Consider the following 12,196-nt stretch of genomic DNA (forward strand, 5'->3'; position numbering starts at 1 on the left):
GGGCGGATTATAAACTATAGTCTTAATGGTCATTTTAAAAAACAGGAAATAAAAGCTAGTGTTCAGTTTCTTTGAAGTCTTTGGGTTCAGGTAATATTTAAATCTAAGACCTTGCAAATGGATTACTAGTAACTGTATTAAAAATAACTAACTTTCTGATTGCTGTCAGGGGTTATATTAAGCATTCTATAAATTATTTAATCCTCACAGTGACTGAGGTGTATTATTAGCACCCTGTTTTACAGGTGATGCAGCTGAGATACAAGCATTTGGCGATTTGCTGAAGGTCACATGGTTAAGTGGGAAAGCCAGATTGCTGATTCCGGGGCTTGTTTTCATTGTGCTCTTAATCCTGCTAAATGGCCACTAATTTGTTTTTTAAGTATTTACCCCAGGCCCTAGACTAGATTACTTATGAGGCATGATTTCTTAGAATAAACAACAGTTTTGGCTAGTTTGCCAAGGAAAATTTAAAGGGCAAATCTGAGGAGGATTAAAGGTCATATTTAATAAATTCAGTAAATCCCTTTGGGCATTACCAAGTAATACACTTTAACACTATGCATATCAAGGTGTTTCATTTCCAAAAGTTTGGAAGGAGGCTGGCATAAGTTTTGGGAAACTTTAATGTTAATGGTCACCTTGACCTGTTATTACATGTGCTTTTTGGCCCAAGTGTGACTTGATTTGAAATATGAAATGACTAGAAAAAAATGCGGCTTATTTTTTTAGTATGCCAGCCAGCTTATTGACATCCCAAGTAAATGCCCTTTAAAGTTGCCTTGGGCAGCCATAGGCATTCCAAGAATGTCATTGCTTCGAAGATACTAGGAACTTGTTTAAAATTGCTTTCAGAAAGAATTTTGTGAGGAACTGACAGAAGCAGCCCTATTCAGTTTGTTTACCATTATTTGCCACTCTTGATGAATCTTGGCTGTTTCCAAGAAATCTTTTTCTCAGTGGATGGAGATTTGCCACCCTTAAGCATATTCAGAAGAATGGACTATGCACTTTAAAGGCAATCACAAACAAGGCATTTCAAATACTAGGTGCAGTAGTATTTAGAATAAGTGAATGGCTGCTGAGGTGAGTACTTGGAAAAGATAATCATGCCTCATTTAACGTTTGAAGCCCAGAGAGCAAGAGAATCCCTACTCACAGGGAACAGCATTACGGTGGGGAGATGCAAAGTCTCACAAAAACCCTAAAAGATGCACATATTTAGAATTATTCATTCCCATTCAAATGATGTTTGAAGGAGGCAGTGAGGAGTAATTGGGTGAACGAGTGTTCATTTGAATTTAGAGTTTGTTTCCTTAGCTAATGGATAAATGTGTACTGTTCTCCCACTAGTTCGAGGCATTATGCTGGCCTGAGGTTTGTCTTCCCCTTGTTTTTGGCAAGATGGGGACCTGAAGCCTCTGAAATGTTGCTGAGTTTCTCAATGGGCAGTGTTGGTGATGTACCTACTTTAAAAAAAATTCACACTTGGTCCCCTGTCTGTACCAAATGTTCTAGATTAGCACTGTCCAGTAGAAAAATAATGCAAGTCACATATGTAATTAAAAATTTTCTGGCAGCCACATTACAAAAGGTAGAAAGATACAGGTGAAATTAATGTTAATAATGTGATTTTAACATGTAATCAATATAAAAATTATTAAATATTTTCATCTTTTTTTTCATATTGAGTCTTCAAAATCTGATATTTCACACTTAGAGTGTGTCTCATTTTGGACAAGGCGCATTCCAAATGCTCAATAGCAGCAAGTGGCTAGTGGCTACCATATTGCACAGTGCAGTTCTAGAACAATATGGGAGAGAGTGATTAAAGTGGGCAGGATGCAAATGGCGATGTGCTTTAAAAGTTCACACATAGATCTGCACACCTTATCTGTACACCTAGTACCCTAGAACTAAATAGGCATCATTCGTTTAATTGTGCGTCAAAGCTGTGGCCTAGAGTGTCTATCCAAGCTTACAAAAATACCATCTTTCTCATCTCCTTTTGAGGTTAAAAGAATACACTCCCTACCAAAGCTTGAAATCTAACTGTGAAGAATTAGCAAGAGACCTTAGTTGCTTGAGGGCCCGTGGTTACAAGTTAGGGAAGCCTATCACAACCGCTGCACTATGCGGCAGCCAGTCAAGAGTGATGGTTACATTTATTTATTGCAGCAAGCGCCCAAAATTTTATATGGATTCCCTTAATTCAGTTATGTTACAATAACACAAATAAATAATTTCCAAGCAGTTGCTCTGTCATCTGAAGTCACCATATTTGAATATTCCTGGCATTTATTAGAAACAGCTAACCTGGATTTACAGTTTGTTTCTACTTTGTAGTAAGTGGTAATATATATGTTTAAATGAATTTCTTGGGGTGGAAGGAGGGAAGTTGACAACATGAGAATAGAGGCTACCGGATCAGACTTCAGCCCCAGTGAATGCAAGTGTTTCCCAACGCCAAGTCTCTGATGCCACTGTTGAAAGTTTTTTTATTTTGTTTGGCAGCACAGAGTGAAATATTAACTCCTATGAAGAAAGAGCCTTTGGAGTTGACGTTTTGGAAAAAGCTGATTCATTTGGCTTGGCTTTACTTGTCTTTTCTGTGTGAATGTAACGTTAACGTTTTCTGTGGCCTTCTTATTTAAGAATCTGAAAACCTATTTAGTAGTAGAGGGTGGATGCTGGTTTCTAGCATGAGTGACTCAAACCTATCTCCAGCACGAGAATCTGACTACTTATTTGGAAGTGGCCAGAGGAGCACATCACCCTGCTTTTTGCAGAATCTTGGGTATGGCACCTCTAGATTAAAGGGGAAAACTCAGGAAGAATCATTCTGTTTTGTCTTGGCCCTGCCCTTTCCTGGAGGAGGAAAAGAATGGAACATGTCTGAGGCTCCGTTAGCATGAAAGTACAAGATTGTTCCTAAGAAGGAGAGACTAACTCGGCAACTAAGCCCAAATTCTGCCCTGTTGCTCTAAGGAAAAGGAAATTTTCCCCTGATAGTGAATGCTGTCTTCTCCAGCATCTGACATAATCCCTCGTCTCCACATTTGGAGACCAGTATGATTACATTTTTGAACTGAAAAATCATCCAGCCTGATCTGCTAAACAGAAATACATTCCAAGTTTCATTTTACTGTACGTATTATCTAACAGCCCTTGTACAGACATGGGCACTGACTAGGCCCTTTCTGTTATTTTTTTTTTTAAAGTCTGAGGTCAAAATCACCTGGGGAAAAAAAAGCTGGAGAAACCCTTCTTGTTCTTTCTCTCCATCCTACTCCAAGGTGTTCTCTTCAGTTCACACTACAGGTACATTTGATTTTGAATACTTTATAGGTTAACTGTCCAGCATATATTAACTAGGTCTGGCCTAGGCCTTATTTCCTGTTTAAAATGTTGGTTTATAAATCTGAGCCTAGAAACTTGAGTAGGCTAGATTCCTGACTGACATCTTGTCGATGACTGAAATATCTACCCACAACTGTTCCAAAGAGGTACTGTGGGACCTACTAGTAAGCATGCTACGATTTACAGCACCCACCCTCCAGTCACCAGCATTGTATACTTTGATTTCACTGAAAGGTTAATAAGAACCGCCAGCGTGGCCCTGAAAGGGAAGGGGAGGAGGAGAGATGGTTACGGATTGATGAATAGACCAGTAGATGTACTGAATACCAACTTGTTGATTGGCCACTGGGCTAGGCTTTTTCACGTTTGTCCTCTTATTTGATACTCATAACAATGGGGGGGAGGGGGCAATTGGATATTCGCATTTTATAACTGAAATAGAATCAGAAGTTAAGTGACATGCTCCAGGTCCCATTCCTAGTATTGATCATCCAAAAACTTTTTACTGGGGCCGGCCCGGTGATGCAGTGGTTAAGTTCGCACATTCTACTTCGGCGGCCCGGAGTTTGCTGGTTCGGATCCCGGGTGTGGACCTAGGCACCGTTTCTCAAGCCATGCTGTGGCAGGCGGCCCACATATAAAGTAGAGGAAGTTGGGCACAGATGTTAGCTCAGGGCCAGTCTTCTTAAAAAAAAAAAAAAAACCTTTTTATTGGAATCTACATCCCAAGCACCATTCCAGGTGTAGGGAATACTGTGGTGAATAAGACAAAGGCCTTGCCTTCATGGAGTTTGCATTCTAGTGGGGAGAGGCAGATAATACATTTGTAAATACAAATTAAAACAGTACTAAAATGGTGGGGAGAAAATAAAATGGTGTGATGTGATTGTGACTGAGATAGAGTAGGGTGGTTGGAGAAGACCTTTCTGAGGAGGTGACACAAGCTGAGATCTGAATGAATAGGAAGCAGAACATTCCAGCCCCAGGAAATGAGCTTGGCTCATTATTTGGAAGGAGGAAGCAGTAAGAGATGAGTCAGGGGCCAGTTCATGAAGGTTTTATCGCCCAGGGAAAGGAGATAGACAGGATGTTATTCTGATAGGAGAAGCTGTTGGAGTCTTGATTATGAGAGTGAGTCGTTCTGACTTAATAACTACTAAGTGGCATAACAAGGCTAGAAGACAGATGTGACTCTAGGGCCGCTGCATGTTCCGTGACATCACATGAGACTTTCCATTCCTTGCACCTTTCCTTCCCCAAGTGGAAGTTCAGGGCAGCTGGATCCACAGCACCCTGGAATGGCTCTGCAGTGCTCTAAGCTTTTGACTTCTCTTTCTAGGTTTCCTTGTTTTCCTAAGAAAATCGGTTTGTGGGATTCATGTAAACAGCAATGCGGTTTTTATGTTATTTTACTCTAATCTTATTTGAATGATCCTTTTCCGCCATCACAGAGAAATCCTCAGGTAATGGGACCCACTGCCACAAATAAAATGGAACAAGCTTCTCACTGATAACTGGGCCAGGATTGCTCTGTTTTTCTTTGCTAATACCCATAGGGGGCAGCGTTACCCATACAATAAACCAAAGGGACAGCTGAGTTTTTAATTTTTTAAAGAGCTGATTACTCAAATCCTCTTCATTGGATGACTCTTGGTGACTACTTATCAGTGATTTTAATGATGGGTAGACTAAATTCAACAAACTCAGATGAATCTAGTAATTTAACATACATTTATGGATTAGCTAAATGCCCTGGCATTTTATGATTGACAGTCACCTAGTTCAGCTGCCTGCATCTAGGCACGTCTACATTCAAACCATCCTGAGAGAGAATTGGTAGCTGAAAGATTGGAGGTTCCAGAGTAAGTGCTTCCGGTTATTGACGGGATAGGGGACCCTAACCTAACCATGCGGATAGGGGCCCAACCTCCATGTTCAAGTTCCTAGTTCATCTTCTGGGTTTCAGATATAGGAGCAAAGGGCCAAAGGAAATGGTGTTAAAAGAAAGGCAGTTCCAGGCTACAGCATAAGAATCGGGCCGAGCTGCATGGAAATTGGTTCCTTTTCTGCTTGTTATGGTGGCATACATTGCTCCCCAAGTCGAGCAGGTAGGTCCATGTTGCAGTCCTACTTCATCTCTCTGCCATGCCACCACTAACTGTTGGAATGGGTCTGATGGTGACTTCATAGTCACATTCCCTCTGCACCCCAGCAAAGTCCAGGGATTTTTCTGGGCTGCACCTGGAGCCTGACTCATTTGCAGAGGTGTCTTAGGCTAAGCAACAAGTTTTGGGAAGAGGCCCTACTTCAATGGGTGTGGAAAGAACTACTGATTCTAACCTTGCCTAAGATGCTATTACAAAGGGCTCTGCAAACAGCACGTTTGATATGGATCTAGTCCTGTGTAAGACACTTGCCTAGGAAAGTTAACTCCTGGTGGCTTTTTCCCTCTGAACTTCCCTCTATATTTGCTCCTTCAAAAGAATCTATTCACCTGGAGATCAAGTGAATTATTAGAATTTTTTCTGAGGCAATATAAGGGTCCAAGGCCTTAACAGTGATGAACAACAATGAGCCTATTGAGCAAATGGCTCATGGGAGAGGTGATTTGGCCCATGGGAGAGGGACCTAAAAGTGCAGTGAGGAGAGCATGTTTAAGAGCCAGTCAGATGTAGATTCATATGCCTCTTAGTAGCTGTGTGGTTTTGGATCACGCTTATCTTCTCTGAGTCTCAATTTTCCTTTCTGCAAAGTGGGGATAATGATGCCTACTTTCTTGAGAAGCTTAGAGATTACATAGGTAAATTCCTAGCACTTTAATGGCAGAGACATTCTATTGAGATATTAATAAGATAGGAAAGTAGCATTGCCCAGTGTGGGAGAGGAGGCTGAGCCAACCTCCAATGGCTGTGAAGTTTGTACATCTGATTTTGAGACATTTAAAAAACACTGAGCATGTGGTCTGGGAAACCAGTTTCTAGAAAGATGAATGCATCCGCCCAATGTTCTTTGGATGCCCAAGGAAGCCTACTAGGTGTGTGTGAAGGAGACAGGCAAGGAGACAGAAACAGTTGTTCTAGAATAAGATGGGACCTTTGAGACAGTAGAAAAAAACCGAACAGCCCATGCAGCAGGTCCCTGCTTTACCAGGTAAATTAGGATTATACCTAATTGTCTGTGAAGTAACAAATCAATGGCTGAAGATTTGTTGTGATGGCAACTTTTTTTTTTTTACTCAGCATCTAGGCACTAGAGGCTACAATAGGAGCCAGATAGGCAAATAATTAGATATACCAGGTGCGCGCACACACACACACACAAAATTAAAAAAAAATCTGTTGGTAAAATAGGATAAGTGACAAAAGAAGCATCTTACGATGGTTCTTTAAAAACTTCCACACATGCTGAGTGGTGCTAAAAAAAAAAGAAATCTTTGATGCAGTTGGAAAAGATTGAGAAGGAAAAGGAATGTGAAAAGTGTGGATCTTAGGTCCAGGGAAAGCTTTTTTCAGAAACCAGCTACTCCCAGAATCTTACCTAGAATTTCTCCTGTTTCCCCTCCTATAATTTGAGGATTCTCTTCACCAGGAATAGCAGCCCTCATGTATCCTTTAGCCACTCCTTAGACACTATATCTAGCAACCTTCTGTTTGTGATCAGCGTCTCCAGGTCTGAGTGGAACTGAGATTTTCCTTTGTTCTAAAAGGAGTGAAGCTGCTCCTAGGTCAGAGATAGCCTGCAGAAAAACCACTGAGACAATTGATCCAGAAGGAACCCCTCCTTGCATACCCCATCCATCACACGAAGTCCTGCTGCTTTCCTCAACATGCTTTGGACAGTTGAAGGCTTCAACCATCAGAGATCACAGCTCAGAGAAAAGAGCACTATTAGACCCTTCTTTCTTCTCTAGTTAACACTGTTTGACTTTACTCACCCCTGTGATATTGTTCCTTTATGTAAGAATTGTTTATCTTATTACAAAAGAAATTTTCCCATGGTTTTAACTATTCTCCATACACCGATGACTCATAAATCTGTCTCTAGGCCTGACCTCTCCCTGGAGCTTTAGACACTTTCTTTCCCCCAGTTGTTTGCTGGACATCTCAACTTGGATATTTTACAGGCGCTTTAGATTCATGGAATATCCACCTGTTTCAGTAGGTGGCACCACATAGCGTTTGGTAGTAGACGTGAACTGCGAGGCCTAGCTAATGAGTGGACCATTTCTCAACAGAGGAGATCATGAAATAGGCAAGAAGATTCTTAGAAATCTTGAACGTGAAGCAGAGCATGACAAATTTAACCACTCCACCACAGGGCCGGCCCCAAAGAACTCACTTTTTGTTTCATTGATTTTCTTTATTGTTTTCCTATTTTCAATTTCATTGATTTCTGCCTTTTATTGTTTCTTTCTGCTTGCTTTGAGTTTATTTTGCTCTTCTTTTTCTAGTTCCTTAAGGTAGGAACTTAGATTATTGATTTAAGACCATTCCTAATTTATAATATAAGCATTTAGTGTTATAAACTTCCCTCTCAGTACTCCTTTAGCTCTGTCTTACATATTTGGATATATTTTAATTTTCATTCAGTTGTCTATGTTTTTTATTTTTATTTATTTATTTACCTATTTTTTTTTTGTGAGGAAGATTGGCCCTGAGCTAACATCTGTTGCCAATCTTCCTCTTTTTGTTTGAGGAAGATTGTTGCTGAGCTAACACCTGTGCCAATCTTCCTCTATTTTATGTGGGATGCTGCCACAGCATGGCTTGATGAGCGGTGCCACATCCACACCCAGGATCGGAACCTGTGAACCCCGGGCCGCTGAAGTGGAGCGTGTGAACTTAACCACTACACCACTGGGCTGGCCCCCATGTTTTTAAAATTTCCTTTGAGACTTCCTCTTTGATCTATGCATTGTTAAGAGATGTGTTGTAAAATTTCAACTTGTTTAGAGATTTTTCCGTTGTCTTTCTGATTTCGATTTCTAATTTGATTCCATTATACTGAGAAAACGCATTATGTATGATTTCAATTATTTTCAATTTGTTGAAGTTGGTTTTATGGCTCAGGATATGTTCTATCTTGGTATATGTTCCATGGCTGCTTGAAAAGAATATGTATTCTGCTGTCATTAGGTAGAGTGTTCTTTAAATGTTGGTGAGATCTTCCTGGTTGATGGTGTTTTTAGTTCTTCTGTGTCCTTACTCATTTTTCTGTCTAGTTTTTCTACCGGGTTTTGAGATATAGTTTTGAAGTCTCCAACTATATTGTAAAATTGTCTATTTCTCCTTTGTTTTCTCAGTTTTTGCTTCAACTGTTTTACAGCATCGTTTAGGATTGCTGGTAGGCTAACCCTTTTATCATCGTGTTTTGTCCTTTTTTCTTTCTGGTAATTTCTTTACTCTGAAGTCTACTATATCAAAAATTAATACAGCCACTCTCACTTTCTTTTTATTAATATATATATGGCATATCTTTTCTCATCCTTTTACTTTCAACCTACCTATCATTATACATTTGAGGTGAATTTCTTATAAACAACATATAGTTGTGTCATTTTTTTAATCCACTCTGCTACTCTCTGTAATTGATGTATTTACATCATTTACATTTAATGTAATTATTGATATGTTAGGGCTCAAGTCTGACATTTTATTGTTTGTTTTCTGTTTGTTCCCTTCTCTTCATTTCTGGCTTTTATTCCTGCCTTCCTGTGGGTTATTTTTAACTTTTTGAGAATTCTATTTGATTTATCTGTAATGTTTTTGAGAGTATCTCTTTGCATAGCTTCTTTAGTGGTTTATCTAAGTATTATATTATATGTACATAACTTATCACAGTCTATTGGTGTTACTATTTTACCAGTTTCAGTGAAGTATAGAAACCTTACCTCCTTTTTTGTCTCTTCACTCTCCTCCATTTATAACATTGTCTTAAATAATTCTTCCCTGTACATTGAGAGCCACATCAAACATTGCTATAATTTTTGCTTCAACTGTTGAACATAAATTAGAACACTCAAGAGTTAAGGAAAACCTGTCGTAATTACTCATATTTTTACTCTTTTCATTGTACTTTCTTCCTTCCTGATGTTCCAGGATTTCTTTTGTTACATCTTTTCCGTTGGGAGAACTTCCTTTAGCCATTCTTTTAGAGTAGGTCTTCTGGCAACAAATTCTCTTAGTTTTCCATCATCTGAGAACATCTTGATTTCCTCTTTATTCCTCAAGGATATTTTCACTGGATATATAATTCTGGGTTGACAGTGCTTTTCTTTCATTCAGTATTTGCAAAATTTATGCCTTCTTCCTTCTCTCCTTCATGGTTTCTGATGAGGAATCCACTGCCATTCTAATTGTTTTTTCCCTATAATTAAGGTATCATTTCTCTCTCACTGCTTTCAAGATCTTTTTTTGTTAGTGTTTAGTTTTCAAATTTGATGTGTCTTAGCATAGATTTCTTTGAGTTCATCCTGTTTGGGGTTTGCTCAGTTTCCTGAACCTGTAGGAATATGTCTTTTGCCAAATTTGGGGAGTTAGCCATTATTTCTTTGAATACTTTTTCAGCCCCACCTTATTTCTCCTCTCCTTCTGGACTCTGATGACATGAATATTAAATCTTTTGTTGTAGTCCCACAGTTCTCTGAGGCTCTGTTCATGTCTTTCCATTCTGTTTTCTTTCTTTTGTTCAGACTAGATAATTTATATTGGTCTTTCTTCAAGTTCACTGTTTCTTTCCTCTGTCTTCTTCATTCTGCTGTGGAGCCTATCCACTGAGTTTTTTTATTTCAGTTATTGTATTTTTCAGTTCTAAAACTTCCATTTGGTTTCTCTTTATATCTTCTATTCATTTGCTGAGATTTTCCAATTTTTGAATTATTTCAAGTATGTTCATAAATACTCATTGAAGCTTTTTTTAAAAAAAGATTTTATTTTTCCTTTTTGTCTCCAAAGCCCCTCGGTACATAGTTGTGTATTTTTAGTTGTGGGTTCTTCTAGTTGTGGCATGTGGGACACTGCCTCAGCATGGCTTGATGAGCGGTGCCATGTCCGTGCCCAAGATCTGAACTGGCAAAACTCTGGGCCACCGAAGCGGAGTGTGGGAACTTAACCACTCAGCCATGGGGCAAGCCCCCCTCATTGAAGCATTTTTATGATGACCTCTTTAAGTTCTTTGTCCGATAATGCTAACATCTGTGCCATCTCATTATTGACATCATTTTTTTTTTAATTCACGTTGATATTTTCTTGGTTCTGGTATGACATGCTGGTGTGAAAAATGATTTTTGATTTAAACCTGGACATTTTTAGTATTATGTAATGGAACTGTGGGTCTTTTTGAAATCTTCTGTTTTAGCAGGCCTCCTCTGACAGCATGCCAGTGAGAGAAAGGATGCACTGTCTCATTACTGTCAAGTCAAGGTAGACGTCCAGGTCCCCCACTGGACCTCTGTTGACACCTAGCTGGGGAGGGGCTCCTCATTACTGCTTTGTGAGGGTAGGAGTTCAGGTACTCCACTAGGCTTCCTCTGATACCACCACGGCTGCAAGGGACAGGGATGTCTCATCACTGTTCCCCATGTATTTCTGCCTGGCTGGGATGAAATTCTGGGCTCCATACTTGACTTTCTGTGACACCACCATAGTGACAGGGGAGAGAAGGCACTTTGTTACAGCATGATGAAGGTGAAAATCTAGGCTCTCCACTTTGCCTTTGCTGGCTGGGGTTGGGGTGGGGCCACAGTTTTTTCCATGGTGTTTGACTAGAGTTAAGAGGGTCATTATGTAAAAGTTTTCTGTCTTTCTAGGATGTTCCTTTCCTGATTCTTTGGCTAGAGAGAAAAAGATTTTCTTGGGCTTTTCTTTATGTCAGTGCCCACTGGCATGGCTGGGTTTCTGGCTTCCCTAGCACCAAGTCTGAGATCTATAAGGCAAAAAGGAAACCTAGTGCACTCACCTCAGGTGACCCACTCCTCAGATTCTGAAGTCCCTAGCTGGTCTGCCTTCTTCTCTCTACCTTTCAGAGTCTTCTTAGGTTTGTTTTACATATAATATCCAGCATTTTTTAGCCATTTTTCATGAGAGAATTAGAAAAAATCACTCCCAGAAATTTTAAGGGACTTTGAGGCATCGCTGTGAATCCCTCAGAGAGTCACAGAGTGCAGTATGAAAATTACTTGATTGGAGGCTCTCAATTTCAACTCTGACCTTCTTTGGGTCTTTGATTTCCTCCTAGTAGGACAGCCCTTAACTGTGTTGACTAACGATTGTGAAGAAAGAATTCACTTGGCTAGAGAAAGGGAATTAAGGCAAGTTTGTTGATAGCCCCTGTGCCCTGTCAATATAATGTTTAAAGTGCCCCTGGAGTTCACTAGTTATAACTAGTTACAGAGCTACTGAACTGGAGCTAACTTTGCCTAGAACTTGACTTTCCCTAAAACTTGGCTCTCCCTGTTTGCCAGGCCCAGCCATTGTGCTTGACAGGTGAGTCCTAATCTTGGAGGGACCTGGCTTGGATGCTTGAAGCTATTCACCCTTAAGGAAAGCCTTAGGCTAGGACTTATTGGGATCTGAGAATTTAAAGCCCACCAAACAATGTGGTACTGAGGGGTGGGGGCTGCTAGATAACACCAAACTCCCCTGCAGATATAGGGAATCTCTCAACTAGGAGCAGGGGAGATGAGGAGAAGAGTAATGGCCACAGTTGCTGAGCGGCATATATAGGACAAGATCACCTCACTGAGGTGTATGGGCAGGAGTCTAGTCATGTTTTCGAATTTTCCTTTCCGCAGGTGCTGCCTGGGGAGCTCTTTAACCTTAATTGCATGATATTTGCT

Source organism: Equus quagga, chromosome 10 (assembly GCF_021613505.1).
Source record: "Equus quagga isolate Etosha38 chromosome 10, UCLA_HA_Equagga_1.0, whole genome shotgun sequence".
Lineage (NCBI taxonomy): Eukaryota > Metazoa > Chordata > Mammalia > Perissodactyla > Equidae > Equus > Equus quagga.